At 36.2% G+C, this 9,310-nt stretch overlaps 1 pseudogene; it reads right to left on the bottom strand.

Moving 5' to 3' along the window:
• Positions 1-5,857: 5,857 nt before the first annotated feature.
• Positions 5,858-7,857, bottom strand: LOC125613277 (annotated as a pseudogene).
• Positions 7,858-9,310: the final 1,453 nt, after the last annotated feature.

Below are 9,310 nucleotides of genomic sequence, written 5' to 3'. Positions count from 1 at the left end.
ACAAGAGGATCACAAGTTCAAGGCCAGCCTCAGCAGCCTAATGAAACCCCATCTCAAAACAAAAAATACAAAGGACTAGAAATGTAGCTCAGTGATAAAGCGCCCCTAGGTTAAATCCCTAGTACTCCCCCCCCCCCAACAAAAAAAATATATATACATCTTCCCCCCTTTTTCCCCCCACTTTTTTTTTTGGAGTGGGGGAACTGTCTCCTAATACAAATCTACTTTCTCTCCATAAATTTAATAGTTTTTGCATCATTTCAGATACCCAAAGGCAGGAGAAAGGAAGCCACTTTTTAGGAACTGTCAGTTCAGAGAATCTGAAAAATAGTAGGGGAGAGGTAATGGGAAAAAGCACATGCTAAAAATCTAAGGATGTTCGGCTGTAACTTGTTTTTTTTAACTTGGCTATTTTCTCAAGTTCGAATTTGGCAAAGTTTTCAGCTTAGTCTATTGAGGGTTTCTTTTAGGAGCCAACTCTTTTAGGACCTTTTCTATTTGGAACATAAATATATTAGTATCCAAATCATAGTCCAAAAGTACTGAAATATTTATTACGTAAATATTGATACATGATTACTGCCAAAGAATAGGGAGATTTGCTCATAAGAACATTCAGTTTTGTTTTGTCTGGTTTTTAAATGAGATACATGTTTTCTAATAGTCTTGAAAAATCAATACCCCCATTATTTTAAGCTATTTTCAATATATTATTTTTCAAAAACATATTCTGAGCACTTTATTTTTCCAAATGAATAATTAAATCATTTCATGAATCATTTCTTAATATCTTCAGGTTTTTTCACCTTCCTTTGTAAACTGATGCATAGTTGTCCTTCAAGCAGAAACTGATATGAATGCTTTATATTCAAGGAAAATTTGATAAACTTCATTATATTCTCCTTGTGTTATTTTAAAATCTATATAGATCTAGTAGTTATCAACAGTTTGTTTCTGCCCCTCTAACCATCTCCTTAAATTCCCATTTAACTCTTCCCACTCAAAGGTACATTGAGATTAAAATAATTGTTTTTTTCTTCTTAGCTTCCTGCTCTTATTAACTGGTATTATGAATCAAATTAAGTATTCTTTGTGAAGTAAACATTTACTGTTACAGGATGTAATTTAGCTAATTAAAACACTTTTTAAATATTTATTAGTTTACTTGGCCTGTTACTAAAGTGCTTAATGTAGCTAAAAGTATCTGTTCTGACATAGCTTTGAATTTTTTAAATGAAAATAAGAGATTTGTTAAATTTTTTTTTAAAGGTGCTGGGAATAAACCCAGGCCTCAAGAGCATGCTAGGTAAGCATTCTCCCAATCATATTTTTTTTGAGTGGGCTTGGTGTTTAGTTAATATCCTGTTAGGGGGCTTGGGATGTGGCTCAAGTAGTAGCGCGCTCACCTAGCATGCATGGGGCACTGGGTTTGATTCTTAGCACCATGTAAAGATATCGTGTCCACCTAAAAAATAAATAAATAAATTTTTTTTAAAAAATATCCTGTTAGGAAGTTTTGAGATGCTTTCCTCATTCTTTTTAAAGTTTTGTAATGAGGCAAAATAATTGATCCCATAATGTCAGATTCCAAGCAAGATAAAATTCTTTCTGTAGTTCACATACAGATGATTAAATGGTGTGTTTGTTTTATTTTCTTGGTGGCCTGACTCAGGATGTGTTCTACAAAGACTCATGTTAGTTAAGGGAAATTTTCAATATGCTTGAAATATGGAATAACATTGTAGTATAGATACAGGAAATGACTGTACACAAATGCCAAAAAATGATTTGGGACTTTTTAAATTTTTTTAATAGTAGTCTTATTTTTTAATAGCCTTATTTACTTATGATTCAAATGCACTAAAATGTCACTGCTGTTTACAGGTTCTGTATAATTCATAATGCTTTGAACTCTAGAAAATAATTTCTAGATTTATCTTGTTTTGCAGTTATCATGTTTGACAGTTGTCCACCAAACTGAATTTTTGTTTATCTATGAATGGTAAAACTCAAACATATTTATATTTTGCCTTATTTTGATTAGTAAATTGAATATATAAAAATACTAAAACTTTGGGAATAAAAAGAGGTTTTTCCCCCCAGTTGTATTTTTTAAAATGTTTCAGATGAGCTAGAAAACAACTTAGTAAATTGGAGTTGGAGTTGTACTGATTACATTGCCAGCTCTAAAGCCTTATACTCATGTGTTAAGTATTTTTGATTGTTCTATGAATTGTTAGTTTCATATTTAATATTGTAGCTTCCACCTTGCATTTTAGCCTTTGCAAAAAGAGTATTGCTAGGTAAATTCTTATTTTGGTTAACTATTGAATTTACAATTTCACAATTTTATTCATTGTCATTATAATCCAAAAACAATGCCTACATAGAAATCTAAATTTCTCATCCCACAAATGAAAGTATAATACAGATTGAATAACGTTGTAATTGTACATAATGATGTCCAAGCATTTCCACCTATTTACCAGGTTTACCAACAACTTCCTATGTGTTGAAATTGGTGGATTTTCTCAATGTTTTTCTGAGGTGAATGACTTGTTAGAAAGCTTCAGTAAGAAATTTTAACTAAAACAAAACAAAGTCAAAGAAACCATCAGAAGATGGATTTTAGTGTTTTTGAAATCGTATATTTCCTTTTGGTATCACTCATTAATTATACAACTGCCAACTTGTTATGGTATTAATTATATGTATGTGTTTATATATATGCATATAATATATGTATATGTATATGGAGAATAAAGTTAAGATTTGGTCAAACTATATTTTCCCATTCAGTACAAAAAATGTTTTCAAGGCTGCAAAAAGTGTACAGTTGTTAAACAAGTTGTAAATAAAGACTTGTATAAAAATTCAGCTTTTTTTTTTCCTGCTCTTGGTAAAGTGTCTTATCGATCTAAGGATTATGTCACTGATCTTATTGTAAATCAGGAATATTCCTTGAGTTTTTTCCCTAATAACTGTAATAGATTTTGTGTTTAGTCTGCTAGTTAATGATCTGAGCTAACTAGCCAGAGTTCTTACCAATAAAAGTTAAACGTAGCTTCTTCCCTATGAAAGTTAAACGTAGCTTCTTCCCTTTTAGGGTTATGTTAACATGATCAATTTTACCACAGACGGTACAACATTTTTTCATGACAACTTAACTTCACCACTTAAAGCCTTGTTGAAACATCCTATTTAGGTAATAAATACCCTCTTTACTGACTTTGTATACTCTTCTCCATCTCTCTATCCTAAACATTATTGAAATATGGCATCTTCAATGTTATGTAAAGTAGTGGTAGCAGGATGGAAATTGATTACATTTACATTAATAAAACAATGAGCTAAGTAATTCCAAAATGAAGTTAGCATCAAGACAAACTACTATGCATATAGCCAAAATAGGGCACATTTGAATGTGTATTTAATGCCATTTTAATGTTAGAAAAATAAATGTGAGTTTTCTTCACTTCTTATCATAGAAGGTTATTAGCATTTAAAGTTCCCAAATAGAGAGGCATCACCCAGCCAGATGCCTGGTGTGCTTTGAGTACATTTATGCTGCTATTCTAGTTATCTATTACTGTATCACAAACCATTCTGAAATTCAGTGGCTTCCTACAATGGTACATTATCTCTCAAAGGCCTGGAGGCAGGCTCAACTCTTTTCTATTCAGGTGTGGTTAGATGATGTCTTGTGACAGGTCAGGGCCTTCTGGTAAACAGACAACATGAAACACCTCTTCCCCCCACCCCTCCCCGCCACTTTCAAACCCAGATTTCAAACATGTTGCTTAGAGTAACAGGCATGAGTTTATTGGAAGGTATAGGAAAGGGGAAAGGGAACACTCTCAAGGGAAAGAATGTGTTGTCTCAGAATGGAGAAGTACAGAGTGCCTCTTCTGCCCTCTAGTTTTTTTGTTTGTTTGTTTCATTTCAGGGCTGAGAGCTAAACTCAGGGCCTTGCATGTGCTAGACAAGCACTCTGCTAATGAGCTAAATCCCCAAACCCTGCCTTACAGTTTTATTGGGGGTACCAGGGAAATTTCCAGAGAGTCCCTCCCAGGTTTACCTCTTGACTTTTTGATTGACAGCAGGACAACAGACTTTCAAGCCCCCACTGCCATGACCACTCTAAATCACTTTGGCCCATGCTGACTGGTTCTAATTGGAATCTGTTCTTGGAGTTTTAGGGTTGGGGGAATTATCCTTATCTCTCTGAGTTCCAAGATCTGGTCTAGGTAAGGGCCACAAAAGTCCACCTCTGCAGGATAACTTGTGTTCCTCTTATCAACACTATTTTGGGCCTATATTTCTCCTGCAGATAACAGGTAGTTTACTGAGGAATGTAACATCCTGTACACTTAAGTCAGCAGGGTTGCAGGTAAATTGCTTCTTTGAGAAGAAAGTGTGTGGAGGTCAACACAGTAGGTTCAGTTTATAATACTATTCCCTTAGCCTTGCATTCCCACCACTAACATTCATCTGTCCCCTGTGAGTCTCAGGCTAAAATCACTGGAGGAAGTACTTGTCTGGCATACCTAAAGGCTGATCAGGCAGCTCTTTGCACAACCTCCTGACAATTAGTTTAGATTTTCTCACAAGATAAAGTCTTAGGGCTAGTGATGTGGTTAGGTGCCTGAGTGCTCATGTGTATACCCAGGGCTGCAAACGCCTCAAACATGCTGTTTATTGATCCCAAAGAAAGAACTTGGAGGACTCAAGAGAGAGGTTTGGAGCGTTTTATTACTTCATGTACCTTATAGCAACAGGCCAGGCCAGAAGAGAGCTGCACTGTACCTACAAGCAAGGAAAATACACGGGATAGGTTGCATATCCACTATGCAGATGGATTTCTTCAGATGTTTTATGACACTCTTACTTTACAACCAAGGTCACTCTGCTTTGATTCTCACCTAAAGATTAAAGATAAGGAATGTGGTAAGGAAAGAAATGGGCAAGGGGAGCTTACCTAGCATGTTCTGAGGTCCTGGATTCCATCCTGAATACTCAAAAAAAAAAAAAAAGAATGTGGGAAAAGGGGAAGAAGTCATCTCATATTAGGCAAATTTATTACTTGCAGCTAATCTTCTGCCTCAGCAAAAGTTCTGAGAGACCCAGATGAATGAGTCTAGACTTTTTGTGTGTGTGGTGCTGATTGAACCAAGGGTCTTGTGCATGTGCGGCAGACACTCTACTAACTGAGCTACATCTCCAGCCCCATTTTTAGACTTCTTATGACCTACCTTTGAAGTTCCACAAGTTGGTCTAAACTTTTACAAGATCAGATCAAGGGGCTGACAGAATATACTCACAGTTTTCAGTGAAGGAATGACCAACTTACCACAGCGACCACTCTGGATGCAAAAGGAAGGGAAATTTCTCATATAAAAACTGTACTTTTGAAGGAAAAATATTTCCCCATTTTCTAATCACTATGCTGAGCACATTCCTTGTGGTATAGAACAATCATGTACATAACCAGCATGAATAAAACCTGTGGTGGGTAACTACATAGAAATCATACTATTAAGTTTTTCTTTTCTTTTTTATATAGTATATATTTTATTAGTTTGTACTAGATCATTTTCATATTACAAAGGCAATTTAGTGGAAGAATCTTCCTTTTGATATTTGAATCCTCTGAACACAAACAGAACTATATATTAAAAACAACAACAATAACCCTCATTTTGATAATGGAAAAAGAGACAAGTTAAACAACAAAAATTTTTTTCCTTTTTTACAGGTAGACATTGAAGTGGACCTAATTTGGTTTTCTTTTTAAAACCCTCCAAAGACAAAAAGCAGCTTAAAACCTAACTACAATGAGTTGTGGGTTTTTTTTTTTTTATGTATTCAATAAACTGCTGGTCTCCGGGACTATTTTCTGTTGCTTCTTTGTTTCTTCTCTTGCTCTTTTCACTGTTCCTGCAGCACCATTTTCATCATGATCATGATCACTATCAAATTTTGTTTTCTTGCCCTGAAACTGTACTTTTCCTTTAGACCCAGGCTGGGCAGCTTTATTACCCTTTAAATCTGCGACCTTTTTTCCTTTAAATCTGTGACCTTCTGACTTCCATTTTTTTAGGGATTCTTGTTGGCCTTATATGATTTTTTTCAAAGGTGCTTTTCCCACCTCTCCTAGTACTTCCCAAGTCACTTCTTTGTTCCTTAATTGTAACTTAACATTGTGTGCGTCTTTGGCTTTATCCAGTGCTTCCTTGGCTTTTTCTTTTAAGAGAATAATTCCCTCTTTTGCTCCTCTGACAAATTCTATCCATTTTATTTCACCATGATTTGAAAAAGGATGTGCAGATCTTTTCTACAGGTCTGATCATCTAAGTCACCCAAAAGTTTCAACAAACATCCGATCTCCTAAAGTTTTCATTTCAGCATCTTCTGCTAACTTTTTTTTTTTTTTTGAATCGTAGCACTCATCTTTACTGAAGAATTTTAAAGCTCAACAAAAAGGGGATGAGGAAACTATATTTTATGTATAGGAACACTGATAGCATAGGTTAAAAATATTTTACATGTAGAAAAGAACATAAGTTTATTATTAAAGAAAAATACAGAATATCCAAATGTATTTGTAATGCCTACCAAATTTCAAATATGCCTGGACCATCTATAAATTAAGGAAAGAAAATTTTAAGTGNCTGACCATCCCTCAATTCACTCTGAGACAAGTCTGTGCTTACCCATTCATCTGATTTGGGACTTATAGGAGCAGTGTGTCGTTTGATAAAATGCCATCTGAAGGCTAAATCTGATCGAGGTGGGAAAGGACACTTATCTAACATTAGTTCACTGATATGAATTTTTCTTCTAGATGGAAGCCCGGAAGAGTGCCGACTACTACAATTCTTTATTGGAAAACACTGTCCCACAGCATCTTGCAATTTTTGTTTCAGAGATCGGCCTAAAAATCTATGACCACAGGAATGATCTAAGTCCAACTCAATGGATGAACAGCTGTGATTTCTTTCTTGGCTCCTTAAAGGAACTTCAGTTTTCTCTATAGTATCCACTGTTTCAGCATCTGAACAACTCTCACTCTTTTTCGACCAAGACAACTTCTTTCCACTCCACACATAACCATCCTTTCTGTCAGCACTTCTACTTCGACTAGTTTTGGGTCTTACATCTATATTTTTACTATTATTTTCACTACTTTCTGCCATTTTAACAAATTTATCTACAGATTCCAGTGTTATAAATACTGCTTTTTCAGTTTTTCTGACAGGATGTTTCTTCTGAGCACTTTCCAGATGTATCTCCCAAAGGGCAGCTTAACTGGGGCTGACCGAGTAATTGCCGCCATCACCACAGCCGTGGCTCTCAGCGCACGTTCAAGTGGAAAAAGAAGGCCCAGCCACTCCTCGCACCTCCTGTAGATCCTACCAGGCGGTTGCCTTCCTGCCAATCCCGTGCCCCTCCCCTGGACGACCGGTTCCCGTCTCAGACTTCGCGGTCACCGCCTCCGCCGGCTACCCGGACGCTGCCACCACTTCCGCGTTCAGCTCCCTCTTTTTTTTTCTTCTGCTAACTTTTTGTTTTTCTTCTTGCTCTTGTTTATCGCTTAACTTAGCTTCCACTTTATATTGCTTACTTTCTTCCTTTTTTTATTTTTGGCAAAGTAATCTTCCTTAAAAAATATTAGCAGATCTGTGTCTTTGTACTTTTGTTCAGGGGTCCCCACAAACTTCTTAGCAGAGTCAATGCTATCAAACACAGCAAAAAAAAAAAAAAAAAAAATTGCCGGGATGGGGGTATGGGGGATTGAACTCGGGGACATTCAACCACTGAGCCACATCCCCAACCGTATTTTGTATTTTATTTAGAAACAGGGTCTCACTGAGTTGCTCAGCGCCTCCCTGTTGCTGAGTCTAGCTTTGAGCTTGCAATCCTCCTGTCTCAGTCTCTGGAGCTGCTGGGATTACAGGTGTGCGCCACTGTGCATGGCTACACAGCAAATATTGATTCCTTAAATGCTTTGTACAATGTTCTTGTCATCTGAATATTCAGTACTTGACCTTTATTTTCTAGTCACTCTTATGTCAACAAGGGTTGCATCAGTTGGGAAGCCTTAATGTAAAATATCTATTTTCTACACCATTTTTATACTCATTGGTCACTTCTGGGAGAGGTTTGCTTGGCCATCTTCTGATCTTAGTTTTGTCTTCACTGATTTCTATAAGTTCTGCCTTCGATTTGTTCAGTACTTCCACTATTACATTAAAATTTGTTGTTAAGTAGTTTTACCTTGATTTGATGACAGATTTTGGCTCCAGAACAGCCATTTTTTCATTATCACCATTTTCAGCCATTGTGGCTACCTTTAAGGTCTGGGCCCCCAACACTAATCTCTAGGGTATATAAAGAACTCAGAAAGCTAAAGTTAAATAAATAAATAAATAAATAACCCAATCAATAAATGAGCTAAGGAACTGAACAGACTCTTCTCAGAAGATGGCATACAATCAACAAATATATGAAAAAATGCTCAACATCTCTAACAATTAGAGAAATGCAAATCAAAACTACTCTAAGATTTCATCTCACTCCAGTCAGAATGGCAGCTATTAAGAATACAAACAAGGGCTGGGGATGTGGCTCAAGCGGTAGCGCGCTCGCCTGGCATGCATGCGGCCTGGGTTCGATCCTCAGCACCACATACAAAGATGTTGTGTCCGCCGAAAACTAAAAAATAAATATTTTAAAAAAATACAAACAACAATAAGTGTTGGCGAGGATGTGGGGAAAAAGGCACACTCACACATTGTTGGTGGGACTGCAAATTGGTACAGCCAATATGGAAAGTAGTATGGAGATTCCTTGGAAAATTGGGAATGGAATCACGTTTTGACCCAGCTATCCCTTTCCTCGGTCTATATCCAAAGGCCTTAAAAACAGCATACTATAGAGACACAGCCACTTCAATGTTTATTGCAGCACAATTCACAATAGCTAAACTGTGGAACTAACCTAGATTTCCTTCAGTAGATGAATGGATAAAGAAAATACTGCATACATACACAATGGGATATTACTCAGCAGTAAAAGAGAATAAAATTATGGCATTTGAAGGTAAATGGATGGAGTTGGAGACTATAATGCTGAGTGAAGTTAGTCAATCCCCCAAAAACAAATGCCGAATGTTTTCTCTAATATAAGGAGGCTGATTCATAGTGGGGTAATAATGATATCTACTTCATTATTATTACAGATACTCCAACTTTCTTTTTTCTCTTTTTTTTAGATATATATGACAGTAGAGTGTATCTTGACATATTAT

This window comes from Marmota marmota, unplaced genomic scaffold (assembly GCF_001458135.2).
Source record: "Marmota marmota marmota unplaced genomic scaffold, marMar, whole genome shotgun sequence".
In the NCBI taxonomy this organism is placed as follows: Eukaryota; Metazoa; Chordata; class Mammalia; order Rodentia; family Sciuridae; genus Marmota; species Marmota marmota.
Note: the sequence above shows the minus strand (reverse complement) of the source record. Positions and strands in the feature narration are given on the sequence as shown.